General features: G+C 32.7%; 1 protein-coding gene across 1 annotated transcript in view; it reads left to right on the forward strand.

The window, feature by feature from the left end:
• Positions 1 to 16768, forward strand: part of LOC127855759 (uncharacterized) — a 50371-nt gene that overhangs the window by 18324 nt on the left and 15279 nt on the right. The window contains exon 2 of the mRNA XM_052391562.1: positions 4450 to 4529. The gene's annotated coding sequence lies outside the window, so the exon portion shown is untranslated. The remainder of the gene's footprint in view (positions 1 to 4449; positions 4530 to 16768) is intronic.

Consider the following 16768-nt stretch of genomic DNA (forward strand, 5'->3'; position numbering starts at 1 on the left):
GAGATCGTTTCTCGTATTTCTATGGTTTCCTTCGGAAGGCTATGCAAATAAATCCTTCGATTGTGGATTGACTAAACGTTTAATAAACATTTATCTAAACTGTTTAACACTTATTTTGGCTTCTTCATGTATAAATAGGGATTCTGACAAATACGCATACCTTAGCGTTTACCTGCATAACATGATGTTCATTTTATGTGTCAGAGAAGCCTACTTTCAACTTTGTATTTTAATATAAACTAATTTAGCAATGGTCGTGGTAAATATTCGAACATTCTAAGACAGAGATAGAAATATCAAGAATAAAAAGAATTATCAGATTAGCGACATAAGCAAGAATAATATTTAATATGTCAACATGGTTTAATTGAAGATTATTATTTTTTAAACAATGATGTTAATACTATTGTAGTTTTTTAAGGAGATCAGTATGTGATTGGTAATTTATTGTCTTGACAAGTGTTCATGCAATTGTGGTTTGCAAAATTTAATATATTTTACAAAACACAACAGAGTCTGCATGTATGAACTATCACGCATCTTCCCAGTGTACCAATGTAACAATTTACCATCCACGTTGTGTTATGTGTTGCAAAAATATGTACATTTTACTGAAAATCAACACTTATTATTGTTTCGATAATATCATACCGTTCAGATTGTTATTTTTGTAAATATAACGAAAATTGTCATACGACTAGAGATTGGGTTCGTGTATCGTCTTTTCGTTTTTCGTTTTGCATTCGACCAAACAAAACATAAAACTCAGATTGCAGCCAACTTTTGCTGTTGCTACTTTAATAATGTATGCTATAAGTTTAAACTCGGTCGGTTTCCTGACCTAATTGGAGTTATTCACCATTTAATAATAAAATGATAATGCATAACCTATTGCCAAAATATTTCAGATTTTTAGCAAGCATTCAATTACAATAAATCGATGAATTTAAATTATGCAAACCGGCGGTTAGCGAAATAATCCATTTAGCCATTGATAAAAGACGTTGTAAAAATGCAAGTGCATATTATATTTACTCTTGATCTCTTGATCTGCAAATCAAAATGAGTATCCTTCCCCTCAAGACTAATCAGCATACTATTTTGTATCATCTCTTGTTAAATTGCTTTCTCTTAATTGTATGTTCTTGGTACAAGCTAATGACCTGTGAATTGTTTACCTCACAAATCCGCCTTCTTCGTCCTATCTTAAGAGGCAAACATCGCACTTATTTGTCAAGTTTAAGGCTCAAGTGAGCGCAATTTCTGTCGTTTTAATAACGCAACGGTATTTTAAGTACTGCACTCTTACATATCTTACCCAAAACCGGTTTATGCATATCAATTTATATCTACTTCACTCATTTTGAAAGAGAAGTGGACTAAATGCTGACATATCTGTGTAAGCGTCATTTTATATATAGAAAGACAATCTCGACAATTTAAATATACCATAATATTTCAACTTGCATAATCTAAGCTTTTTGTCGGCGTAAACCTCAACAGATTGATCGTTTGTATTACTGATTTTTCAGAATAGAAATACATATTTAATCTATATTAGTCAGAACTGTCTACTTAACAAGTTTACATGTTTCTATATTGCCACTCATTTAGTCATGATTCAATCATGCCACGATGGACAAATGAAATGTTTACAGTTATGTATAGTAAATCATTCATGATTTTATTTGAATTTATATTGTGTTAAAATAAAGCCAAATACGAAAAGTTGTGAGATAATTTACTGAAATATATGTTTTTTCTATGTACAGTCAAAGACATTGGTATTTACACGACAACTCATTGACAGTCGAAAAGGAAAATAACAATATTGACAAAATTGATTATCTTTTAAATTTACATGCGGTGTCAAAATTATAAACACTTATTTAGTTACATGCATTTCTAAACTGTCTTTTAATGAATTTTCTATTTAGAAAAAACAACAACATAATCCTCCTCGGTTGTTATAAACATTAGACAACACATATAAAGTAAATATGTATTGTAATATATTCATTTTTTTAAATAAATCATTCATTTGTTCTGAAGTAGCAATATGTAAAATTGGTAGTGAAATATGTGCACGGTTACGAAATTTTTAATCGCAGTCTGTTTTAAGTACTTACTGATTCTAGTCAATATCATTTTAATTGGTCGAATTCTTGAATAAGTTACAAGTTTTAAAACTATCATCCTTTAATCTTTTCCAATATTCCCATGATGTGACATCTGACAAAGCCGAAATTAGGTAATAATTACATAAGCTTATTGTAGAGTTAATTATTATTATTCTATTAAAAGGGTTCTGCACATGTCCTTAAACACCAATAACAAAACAACCTAATCAGTCGTTCGACGAATTTCGACCCCCCTCTCCCCGTCCTAAAACCAAACAAACAAACAATTGAGCGTGCGATCATCTTCAATGATATGGTATTCCATTGTTGATATTATCAGTAGAGGTTTAATAAACAGAAAAACTGGTACCCGCCTGATCTTTTTGTAATATATCAGGCTTGGAACGAATAAAATAACGGCCTCGGCAAGCCTCGCTTATATTATTCTTAGCCTCGCCTGATATATTTCATAAAGATCAGGCAGTAACCTGTTATTCTCAATTAAGTTGCATTACTATACGCTCCCCTATTGAACTTATTCATTGAGTACTCAATATTTATAAAGTTAACTCGGGTGAAATAGATAATCAAGCAAACATTAACACATTCCTAGAAGCATAGTACTTTCAAACTTGTGAATGAAAATATAAATACCGAGTATTACGCACAGCACGCATTAGGGAGATATCTAGTGAATTGCACGTAACTAAATGCTTTTTTCATGTTTTTTTTTTTTCATATTTTATACCCCGACATTATGGCTAGCATATAATTTTTTCTTGTCAGTTGCTGAGAGGTGAGTAAATTTAAAGTGATATTATGGGCATTTTACACTGTCGAATTGAGCTGAAAAGAATTAACAGGTCAAAAGAGTTAGTTAAAATGTGGTTACTGACCAATTATCTGCAACTCATCTTGCTACCAGTTGTTTATAAAAATATATTTTATATTCGATTTCTTACGTGACTCATCCAGTCCTGTAAGCCGAAATGATCCGTAAAACAAAATTGTTTCTTTGTGTCGTATGAACGAATCTGCACTAAAAGTAAATTTAGGTTCACATCGTACGTGCATGGTCAGTTGTCAAACGAAAGTACGGTTGATATTCAAATGGATTATTTTTCTCTTCCCGGGATATTGTTTTAGTATGTTGATGCTGCATTAACAAATATAAGTGTATATGAAGTGAAAGCACCGAAAATAAACAACGGTTGCGATAGACACCTATAAACTGTTAGATGCCCATACTATCACTTTAACCGCATCGTCCAGGGATAACACATCATGCTTCAAAACTTGATTTTCATACATATATTGCTAATTCCTATTAACGAAGGCGTACTTTTAAAATTCCAATTAATTGCATAAAATACTATGAAATGTTTCAATATAATGCGTTGCATTTACAGTCGTATACCCCTTGAATGCGATTCAAAACTTAATGCGCGAATTTGCTTTTATTATGTTACGAAGCACAAACTATTTGTTTGCATTGAAGCGTTAAGCAAAATAAAATAAAAGCGCACTAAAGTTACGATTTGTTGCAATTACACCCGAGAAATATGCACGAACAAAACATGCTGTACTTGAAGTCGAGAGGTCCATTATAATTTAAGTGTGCAAACTATAAACCAATATTGACGACCGCGATTAATATTTTAGTTTGAAATGACATTCTCGAATAGGTTTTCAAAAATAGTCCGATATAGACGACCGCAATTAATGTTTTAGTTTGAAATTATATTCTCGAATACGTTTTCAAAAATAGTCCGATACAATGTATTTCTTCTTGGAACAATTGAAACCCATTCCCTGCTATTGTTGTAAGACTACAAATCGCACTTACAAACACTTAAAAACACTCTGGTTTGTGTACAATCGTTGTATTAGTCGAAACGTAAAATTCAGGTTCGATAATTGGCTTTTATTGATAGATATTTGAGGGGACGTCGAAAGCTGTTAGATTTATTCCGAGAACTGAACAGCACTAGATTAAACCACTGTATTGTATTCGCTAGGCTTGCTCTCATGTGAAGAGCAAGTCACATGAAGATGTAATACTAGGAAAAATTACAGTTTACTAATATGGCTCGTTGTGAAAAACGAGCATTCGTTACTTTGTTGTTGACATTATGTAGCGTTGAAACAGACGGGTCTTCACCATTTAAGACGTTTGAATTTCACCATTGCCCCACGGGCCTTATTAGTGACGCCATGTATGTCGGAACGGACGTCACCATTACCAAATGTGTGGAAATGTGCGCACTGCGACCTTGGTGTGCGACATTGTTATACAGACGTCAGTACCCTCTTTGTGAACTCTTTTCAGAACATGGATTAGAAGTTCTAGAAACAACAGAAGTTGCTGGATATTGCCAGTTTGTGAACAAAGACAACTTTTCTCCAGAGGTAGGAAGTCATGTTCTTATTTTTATTTGACTATATTCTTAACTTTTTATTCTGCCATTATTAATGAGTGACAGTTGACATTAAACATAGACAAAAGCAAACGGTCAATTAACATTCAATATCAAAATACATTGACAAACACTGGGTCAGTGGATTTTATTAAGAAGACATAAATGACAACACATACAGCTTAAAAACTGTTTGGAACAAACTTTCAGTGAATATAAACAAAATAAGTATTTGTTATCCTGTGCGCCTCTAATTATACTCAAAAAGTAATCAACATATTTTTATTTCGATCAATTGGCGTAAAACAACTGACCAATTTGTTGTGGCTATATCTGAGGTCAGATACAGGTCTAGTGATCTTTTAATTTAATATTATTCACAGATCAATTATAGAGGAAATAATTAAAGGTTCTCCACAATGACCAGTTTTCTGATTTGTGGAACATTGGATGGTTGTATTTTTAAAACACCATCGAAACTATAAAGATCGTATCTTGTTTTACATAGCAAACTTATGAATAACGTTTACGTTGTTAAATGCCAAGAATCAATTTGAACCTTAAACAAAAAAGCGATTTAGGGACTTATAGTAACCATTAATTTAATTATTATTCCTTTAAGCGTACTCATTTTAAATGCATTTAAAACCGTCTAGCGAGTTTTTAACTCAAATGAATATATAGAAGACCAACTAACCTGTTTTTGTGTTTTCTATTGGGTCATTTTCTATTGACCCGCTGTGTATTAATCGCATTTTGCATAGCAACTCAGAACATGGCACCACAAGGACAGAGTGGTACATTGTAGGTTAACATTTTAGGCTGATGACATAGTACTAATCAAAGCATTACACTCTCAATAATAGCTTTTTTTAAATACATTTTAGGTCATTCTAAGCAAATTGGAATGCCGAATACAGACGAACGAAAATAAAACGGATCATTTATTTTTATTTTTTAAGTGCTCTTATCATTGTACGAATCCAAGAAGAAGGTCATCGTCAAATTTGTGTTCAAAACAACTTCTAGTTCTTAATTTATAAAAGTACACATAAACAATCGGTGAATATATCACTAAAGAAATATGACTTCACAAGATAGAGACGTTGTGTAATTCAATTTCTAAACCAAATGTAAAATGTTTATGATTTTTGTGTCATTTTTACGCAATATTACGAATTAATTGAATTGGTTATTTTATTTCAATGTGTTTGTTTGTTCTAAACAAATTATTACTTGTTTTACTTGATATTTTGTTCAATACAACATTGTTTTTACTGGAAGGAAGCCCATAGTATTATAACTTCATACATTTACTCTTTTATTAAATATTTCGGCCAAAGGCCTTCTTCAGTAAACGATTATTAAGACAGCTTTACATAGCGTTTTCTTCTGTCGATCATAACGGAAGTAAATACAAAAATATAAATAAATGACGTAACGTTACCCGACGTGAACGTGACGTTACGCGCCAATACTCGGAAGTCGCTACATATTATGAATTGTACGCTGTGTATATATTATTATATACATAAACACATACATACATATACACACATACATATACACATACATACATACATATATACACATAGATATATACATATACATATACACATATACATGTTCACAATATACATATACATAATATATATAATGTTTATAAAATAAACATAAATATTATTATTTATTATAAGAATTATATGCTGTCTATTAATATTGCCGACTGGAACACACTGTCTTTTACATTACATCCGAACGGTTTCATAGTTTTTAGTCTCTTTATCCACAACGCTTCTCTAATTACACGTTCTTGGCGTCCAGCGATATTTAGCGCCTCCAGGACCGAGCAGTACATGTTGTCATCGCAGTGGCTCGAATCGAAGTGGGTAGTGATGGGCTTTTCTTTATGCAGGCGGACGTCTCGCAAGTGTTTACTCATGCGTTCTCGGATTTGCCTCTCCGTCTAACCAACATAAACAACACACTCGCACTTGTTGCATCCTATACCGTATATCACGTTTCTCGTGCAACAAGTAACATTTTTGCACGTGCTGTAAGTAATTTTGCCGTCTGTGTCTTGAATGTCACTTGTTGTCAGTTCGTTACAGCACGTGCAAAAGTATTATATATTTCCAAAATCGTGTTTGGTCGGACACAAGTGTGTCCACATAGAGATTTTTCATGTCTGAAATAACAGCCAATCAAAATCTTGTGATTCCACGCGCGTTGTTTAATCTTCCTATGAATTAAGTATTCTTCCTGAGAAACATAAAATGTTCCTAAGGTAGATGTATTTTACATAAAATGAAAATATGAAAGAATTTCAGCGCTAAATTATGCAATTTTTTTATTAAGTAAAATTATTATAATATTCAAGAAGTATTTTAATGATTTTTTTATTCAGTTATTTGTTCATTTTTAGAATTTACTATAAAACAGCAGCAGCATTAGTATTTGTATCCAATAACAGCATAGATTCTAGATCTATATACAACTAGATTTATATAGTTAACACTGTGAATTTTCATAATCTTTGATTAATTAATAAATGACGTCGTAATTTACAACATAAGCTGATAAATTATATATGAATTCATATATACATAGTTTTAAAACATTTTACATATTGTAAATATTTCAATACGCGTACGACATTTATCATCATTACATGCACTGATTATACAGAACATATGTTAACACTGTGGCGAGGTACAGTATACTTCACGCGTTTTCCCCAATATCCCTCGCTACTCCGCACGCTTATGGAGGGAGATGTGGGGAGATGAAGAATGTCCCGCGATACGCGGAGTTTGCATGATTGGGGACTCCGAGGCTAACAATCGGCAAATTGATAAGCCGAAGCGTCGGCCCTCGGCGTTGGACAACGCGGAGGAAACTCCGTGTTTTAGTCGGGTCAATATATGAAAAAAATAACACACAACCCCCCAAAATTGCTACAAATGGTATTTTTACTGATCCTGGTAGGGTAGAATGTCCTTAATAACATATCAAAAGTTAACCATAATCGGACCACGGTAAAGTTTGTTTTTTTCAAGATGGCGACCAAGATGGCCGCCTTAACCTTTTAATAATGATAACTATATGAGTATCCATTCAAATTTCGTTATTTTGGTGTCTATGCTTAGGTTTTTGGGGACAAATAAAACATAAAGATAATACAAAAACTAAGTTAGTATACTACGTAACAGAGAAATCCAACATGGCGTTCAAATGACCGCAAGTGCATAACTCTTGGCTCAAACGTTATATTCTTTTTTCGCACTTTTATATTAAATAGATTTTCATGTTTTGTTTTAAATAGTTATTACTAGCATAATTGTGTATTCCGTTATTGAAGCTCAAGCGTCATAAAAAACACAATTTAAAAACAGACCACGATTTTAGGGTTGCGTCAACAATTCTATTATATTAGGCCCTTTCTGTGTTAATTGCAGCTTTTCAAATCAGAGCATTATAAAAGTCATCATTATTGTCTATTTTTGTCATAAATGATAAAATAATGAGTGCAAACACATCCAGACAAGATTTGTGTCCAATATGCAAAGAGAAGATGGAGATTTCCAAGAATAACTAGGGTGCTATTCAGCTCCGCTGTTTAGATTTCTATGGACCGTATTATTTATCCTGCCCTTCTGTTTCAACGTTTCCAGGTAGTGTCAAAATCTAGAGATATTTCCATTGAATACATATTGTCTTATGAACTGAGTCCAGGTCCGCTTGCCCTCTTTGAAACCAATAACATATTTCGTAAAGCAGACAAGCCTCATATCATTCAGTCAATGAGAGATCAAGCTGTACACGTATCAAGTAAGGCTGTGATGAACTGTATTCCTGAATCAGATTGTTACGTGCTTGATGGCGGCTTTTTGCTTCATCGTTAACCATGGAAAAAAGGGCAATACAAACCACGCAATAGCCGATTATTATGCAGATTATACGGGCAAGCAACAGTGGCGTTCGATGGTTGCGAAGACGGTCCTTCTTTCAAAGATATCACACACCACAGACGAACACAAAAACGTGAACCCGATTATGATTTTTAACAAAGATCAGAATGATCAGGCAAAAATGAGGATTTTTTTCGCGTGACAAATACAAGGCAGGCATGATTTCTCTGATCAGCACAGTTCTGACTAAAAGGGGATGTTATGCCCTTGTGTCACCAGGGGTTGCAGACGTTGATATTGTAGAAGCAATAGTGGAATGATCCCGCCCATAGCCCCACAACGTTTATCGGCACGGATAAAGAGTTTGTATCAGGCTATAGTGGACAGCTGAATGTAAGAAATTGGATTTTATTATGAATAAACTGCTTAGTGAAATCGACCATTCAATGAAAGTGTTCTTTGTCTCCAATACGATGACGTTTTACAAAAAAATAATCACTTTTGAATGTAACGTTATGGACTTGTTATCTACTCATTGTGGCGGTGGCTATTTTTGGAGGCATGATTGATTGATGTATATCATAATAAACTTTCACTATGTCTGATGATTTTAAAGTGTTCTTTGGTCCTCAAAACCTGGGTATAGACACCAAAAACATCATATTTGAGTGGATAGTTGCATAGTAGTGATTATAAATAGGTTTTGGCCGCAATCTTGGAGGCCATTTTGAAAAAAAAATCCGGAGGACCGAAATCGGTAAACTTTTGATATGTTATTAAGTAAGTGCTACCTTACCAGGATCAGTCAAAATACCCTTTGTAGCAATTTTTTGGGGATCAAAGTGTATATTGACCTGACTAATTAACGAGATAACGATAAATTAATCTTTGTTTGACTTCCTGATTTTCGAATAAAATTACATTTATTACAAGTACATATGTCTTACTTAGCCTTACATATGTCTTATTTGTTAAAGGGGCTTTTTCACGTTTGGGTAAATTGACCAAATTGAAAAAGTTGAGGAAACAGTAATACTGAACATTTACCATGCTCTAAAATAACCATTATATGCATCTTGTTACGATTTAAAAACCCGAAAATTATAAAGCGTTGCAACGCGAAACGAATTAATAATTTGGAGAGTTCTGTTGTTGTCGTTATATTATGTGAAACTACGAGGATTGCTTATATATATATAAAGTATAAAATACATCAGGCATTGTATCCGGAAGGATGGCCGAGTGGTCTAAGTGGGTACTACTTTTACTCCAGGACTCCAGGGGTCAGTGGTTCGAGCCCTGCTGAGGGTTACCTTTTCATTTCTTTTTTTAATTTTATTCTTAATTTTTTACTGGAGCTTTTTATATGAAATGTTTACATTTATCAATATAAAGCATTTTATGACAAACTTCAAAACATGCCAAAAGCTGTGAAAAGGCCCCTTTAAATATATTTGATAATATTTCCCCATGCTGTATCTATGTATACCTGGGAGTAATAAAGATCTGTTCTGTTCTGTTCTGTTCAGTACACACACATATTGATAGAATCAAAAGTTGCTCAATTTTGGGCTTGAATATCTGACGAACAACGACATTTTAAAAAATCGCTAAGGTCAAATAAAAGATAATTGTTTTAAGATTGGATTCAGTTATTTAAGTTGCTACACATTTTGACAAGGTATATGAAAAATGGTTGTTTTCTTGCCTGATCGGGTCATTTTTCAATCAATATTTCCCGATCGGGCAAGTCAAAAGGGGATTCCCCAACTTTCACAATCGGGCAAGAACCACGACTGCAAACATGGCAATTTTGTTGTTTAAAATTAGCGTGTGAATAATGTTTTGGCTAATCGTTGACGTATATTATTTTTCGGACACCTAGATGTTCATATACTATTATGATGACTCTCAATTTTTCAACAGTCCCATTTTATCCTAATTGATCTTATTTGCGTTAATCTTATGAAACACCACACAAGTATTTTAACAACCGGATGACGGCAATAAACCTGGAAAATGCATACGAGGAATCTGTATACCGTTAGATTGGCTTGCTTTGTGTCAATAGGCATGTATATTGGTAAGTATAAATGTTAGGAAATCACTTAAATCTGCTTAATTCATATATATATGGTTTGTGTTTTTACACAATTACGAGAAAAATTGTTCGCTGTCATTTAAGGCCAATTATGATATTCTCGATGCTTTTAAACATTATTGTTTTATTGTGTATGTCTGTTAAGAATTATTATTTTAGTTTTCTAAGGCAATACGCTCCCTTTCGAATTTTGAAGTTTTACAAATAGATGTTGTATAGTATTTACATGCGTTATAGTATATTATTCAATAATAGTAAAGATAATCATAAAAAAGCAAAATGTAAGTATATATTATCTAAATTTTAATGATAAAAGGTTCATACTACTGTGTATTAAATAGCAGGCAGGTCTTTTACTCGATGTTCAAATTGCAACATAGGAGTATATTCCGATAAAACAACGACAAACAAATAACATGAATTTCGATTTATAATCTTTCAGTAATTGAAACAACAATAAAATAAGTGGTTTTACAAACACGCGTTGTCATGTCGGCAAGTGACATGGGGATACCCAAACATTAATGAAGTACCTTTATTATATATCTAAATGTGCCGAAACGAAAACAAAGTTTTAAGTGCGTTCGAAGCGTAATAACGGTACCTACTAATCCATTATATGAAATACCCGCATGCCGATATCTCAACGATTTCGTAATGTTCAAACTTTAGAATAAATACATAATAACGAATGAAGGGGTATGGTTCTAGACTTTCAGTATTGCAGTCACAAGCATTTCAATACAATCATGAATTATTCGCACTGATTGGTCTCAGTAGACTTATTTCTACTTCATTATTGTCACGTAAACGCATATATTATTTTTTAGACAAAATTATCAAAAGTTATGACTTATGTTTCACCTATGAATTCGTAATTAAGCTCTAAAAAGGCACACTCTGTTCTTATTGTTTTGAAAGCCGTAGTAATTCCTATCAGGTATTTTGTTATAAATTGCATTGAAAAAAGACAAATGGTATTATGCGAAACGAGTTGCCAATATTAGACCGTCTCAAACGTGGACCAGTGTAATATATAAAAACTAAATTGTAAACATTTTATCCACAACAGCACGTTTGGGCAATTCAATAATATTACAGATTGAAACCCGATGACCTAGATTAACGCTATCGAAAACGAAAAAACAAACATATGGGCCATGCTCTATGAAAAGGGGGTTAAATGCATGTGCTTTAAGTGTCGTTCCAGATTAGCCTGTGCGGTCCGCACAGGCTTATCTGCGACGACACTTTTCGCTTTTATGGTGTTTTAACTATTTTTCGTTTACGGAAAGTCTCTTCTTAGCAAAAATCCAGTTAATGCGGAAAGTGTCGTCCCTGATTAGCCCATTTGGACTGCACAGGCTAATATGGGACGAAACTTTACGCACATTCATTAAACGCTATTTTCACACAGCACGGCTCATATTTAAACGACGTAATATTCGTGTAATTAAATTCCGAAAACAGTGTTATATAATCTACACATATACCTGATAATTTGACTGTGATGGCGAATACACCCTTTCTCGCCTTAGAAAGCGGAAAATTGTGTTCACGCCATGGGAAAATAAGACCTCACGCCATCAATTCAACCTCCGCGCAGAGATTGACGGGAACCAGCATAGCTGGGTCAAATCCCGCCTTCATAACCAACCACGTGATGAAGGCCGAGCAACGTGGTACACAATAATGTTTCCGTTGTTATTTTTCTTTTTTTTTAATTAAAGTAATTACTTTTTTTATTATAAACCTAAATGTATTTGCTATTTTTAAAATATAAAAGAAAATGATTCTACTTTTCATAATATGATACTTAAAAAAAGTCCTACCAAATCTGGTAAGATTTTCGTGTGATGGCAGAGATTGTATATGAGCGCAAGGAACGACAACCCGACGTGGAGATTGCTATCAATTCTACAGGCTTTAAATTAAAATAGCGTTCAAGTCAACACAATCGCTGGCCTGTGTACCTTTTCATAATAAATGTAATGGCCCTAACCAATTATATCACATGTTCGTCTTTTATAGGACGATTAACTGAACAGGAAATGATTCGTATGTATTATGTTAAAACGACTGAGGATTAAAATGTTATTTATACCAGTTAAATACCATTAACCGAACGTGCAATACGTTATTTATGTGTTCTCAAACTGCTCAGGAAAACGATGAAACTATTATTACCTTGGTTGTAATTAACGTTAAAATATTTTATATACGGGAAATGCCAACTGTTGTTCAGTAACCTATTTATCATAAACTGTTAAATCCGGTTCTATGGAGTTAAACAAATATTATAATCGAAATCGTCCGTAATATCAAAATTTAATTCTTGTTGCTATCAACAAATACAAAACCGGATAGAGATTTACATGCAAACAAAATCGATATAGCGGACATTTGAATGCGTACTTGATGACACTTCATGGCATTAATAATAATTTATTTCCCCGATCGTAGTTGACCACGGTCTGACCATTAATATTATGATAGGCTACCCTAATACAATGGTCAAAGATGATTTAATTTCGTTCATTTATATAAGCGTCTTCACGAATTTGCATAGTGCATCAGGTTTAAGCAATTTCTCTTTTCTAACGTCAATTTATAAAAAGCCTAGATACTTCTGATACAAGTGGTAGCTGTAAAGATGACAATCATGATGATGATGATGCTTTCTAGACAATCATTATGATGATGATGATGCTTTCTGGATTATAATGATTATGATGATGATGATGATGATGATGATGATGATGATGATGATGATGATGGTGATGATGATGATGATGATGATGATGATGATGATGATGATGATGATGATGATGATGATGATGATGATGATGATGATGATGATGATGATGATGATGATGATGATGATGATGATGAAGATGATGATGATGATGATGATGATGATGATGATGATGATGATGATGATGATGATGATGATGATGATGATGATGATGATGATGATGATGAAGAAGATGATGATGATGATGATGATAATGATGATGATGATGATGATGATGATGATGATGATGATGATGATGATGATGGTGGTGGTGATGACCGCCGCCACCACCAACACCACTACCACCACGGTGGTGGTACTTTATATACATGGACAAATGTTGGGAAAGAAATTCACAAAGGCAATAACGGTCAAATAATGAAAGAAGAAATAAAGGGACTTGTGCACTGCACTCATTCTAATTGAGATCTTTATAACAATGAATTTAAATGTTAATATTCGTTATATTTGCAAAATATGCAGCGGAATAATTGAAAATGCATTTTAAAACGTCGATTTCAAAATAGCATAGTTATGGCTCTTGATTGCTTCGGTGAATTCGAACGTACATATTTAGTTTCTAATTGATACCATCCATACTCTGAAAATATGGAAGCAATATATATATATATTGCATTGTATGTTACATACAATAGTATGTTATATATATATATATATATATATATATATATATATATATATATATATATATATATATATATATATATATATATATATATATATATATATATATAACAAAGTCTCTATAAGCCTTGTATTATTTTAACAAAAACGCTGTATTTATTTTATGCACGACGTCATGATGTCATTGCTTATCCATTAATTTTTTTTTTTTTCAAAATAATGATTCTCTTTAGATCAATGATCCAGTCAACACATGTTAAAACAAATAACAAGCGGCATAAAGGGAATATATGGGAGCAATACCTCACTAAAATTTACATACTTGGAAACTTTAAGACATGCTTTGAATAAAAGAAATAATTGTGAAAATATGGGAGCATGAGTTATAGCTTTTGTGCATTGTCCTTCCGCCAAATGGGAGCAATTTACCGATAATGTTTGTAGTCGATACATTTTTTTTTAATTTTCAAAATAAGTTCCGGCAAAAATATAAGTATTAAAAATAACAAAGGGAAATAACTCCCAAACATGAGAGCATGAGTTATATCTCTTTTACCATGCACTTCATACTGGCCATATCAGCATTCTCAGCGCTTGAACCTTGAGCTTGATCAGTATTCTCTTTCACTGATGATACCAAAATGCTGAAATGATATATCCCGCTGTATTTATGATCTAGAAGATATTAATTCAAAACTGAACACTGGTATGCATTTGTGCTAGAAGAATACATCAAAACGGACATGACACTTTTTCATCTGAGATTACAACAAGTTTATACCAACCATACGCACTCTCAAAAACAGCTTGATCAGGTAGTGCGATACAAATGCCTTTACAATAAACAAACAAGTTTGTGAGAAGCAATTAAAAAAATAGTATCCCACATATATTTAATTTTCAAAGAAGACAAACCCGTACACATGTTTGTGGCATTAACATTAATTAAGTGCATATTAATTATTACAGAACAATAACTTCAAGAAATGGCTAGCGAATTATGAGTTCAGTGCGCCTAGAGCAGTGTGACCTAGTTGTGTATCAGTGCATGTTTGATAGATAACCATGCTAGAAAAGTGTACAAATAATTAACGAATGCGTTGACGTCATTGTGGTCCATTATGTTAGAGTTCATTTGAATAAAAACAATTAAACAAACCAATAACCGCTGATGTTGCCTAGTAAGGTGAACATATTTACAGCCGTTTATAATGACAAATGAAAAATTTATCAGACAAGCTCTCTGTTTGTTTGCCAAGTGCATGTAATATAAATGAATTTCATATACATACAGAACAATATACTACAAACTGCCTATACATCGATGAAAACACAAACCTAATAGTTTGTATTCAGGATACAATGTCTCAATGTAACGCTCATGTTAAATTATTAAAACAATTGATAAAGCTTGTCAGCATGAATCTTCTGTTTGTATAGCATCACATGTCTTCCTGGATAATATATATTATTAGTTTACGATTACTGACGTAAAAGAGCTTGTTTACAAATGTTCTTATTGTCGAATAATGTCATTCAATAAATAAATATATAAATTATCTGGAAAAAATTAACATCTTTATAGGAGAAATAGAAAAGTTCTATTAAACAGTGTGCCAGTCCCGGGTTTTGAATCCAGAACTTGTATGCGTACAAAGCAAGGTGTACCCGTGCGGCGGCTGTATAACGAATACGTAACAGACCGCCAGCGAACAATGAAGACGTATGTTTCATGTACATCTGATACGAGCGGGTCTGCGAAACAACCACGACTATGTGCACACATTAAAGAGATAAAAAATACAATGGCTGCGTTAAATAGTTTCGTTATACTCTGGCATTTATCTTTATCAATTCGTTAATTATCTTTTTAGAAACTCAATCTTATTTCAAATAAACCCGCTATGTAGTGCAAAATAAGTCAAATTGACGTTATAAGTAGAACAATTATGGCATGTTCTGAAAACGCAAACCATACCACTCTCTTGAAATATTATCACATCCTCTAATTGCTACTGGACTCTTTCAAGAAAACGAACAGCAGCAAATACACGTATAAAAACAACACACGTCATAACACAAAACACCAACAACTACTACCACTACAACTACTATTAATATTATTTATTCTAATTCTAATAATATAACTAATTTTACATAAATTTACTGGTCGTATAACATTTAAACATTCGTTTATGTATTATAAAAGTGCAATGGTGCGCATTTGTACACAAAGTGTGATTGCTTCTTTTATGAATATTATTATGTAATCAGTCTGTAATTGATAAAGTGCATAAAAGTTATCTTTTTGTAAAAAAAAATAGGTGTGACTTTGAATAATATATTGGCAAATTTGCGATTGCATATACTTAAATACGTAATTGTAATCGTATTTGAAACACTTAACTGTTTTGTCGAGATACAGGAACTCTTCAAATTATAAACATGTTGATGCAAAGCACACCGAGTTTTTAAAGTGTTCGCGGTGAAAATCTAAATAGTTAATGCCTTTAACTCTTAAGAAATCTTATCAAATCCTAATGCTAAAACGGCATGAGTATTGTCAATTAAGTTCGATGTAAACTGCATATCATTGTGTTTAGTCACTGATATTTTTAAAATTGAATATTGTTCTCGACATCGCTGTTTATTTACAAAGAAAAACATACTTTGTTATTATTTTAGGAAGGACAAATATATATCGAACGTAATATATCAACAGAAATAAAAAAATTACCGGTATGTAATTAGTTTGACATCTTATATCACTACCAAAAATT

The sequence above is a fragment of the Dreissena polymorpha genome, chromosome 13 (genome assembly GCF_020536995.1).
Source record: "Dreissena polymorpha isolate Duluth1 chromosome 13, UMN_Dpol_1.0, whole genome shotgun sequence".
Classification (NCBI taxonomy): domain Eukaryota; kingdom Metazoa; phylum Mollusca; class Bivalvia; order Myida; family Dreissenidae; genus Dreissena; species Dreissena polymorpha.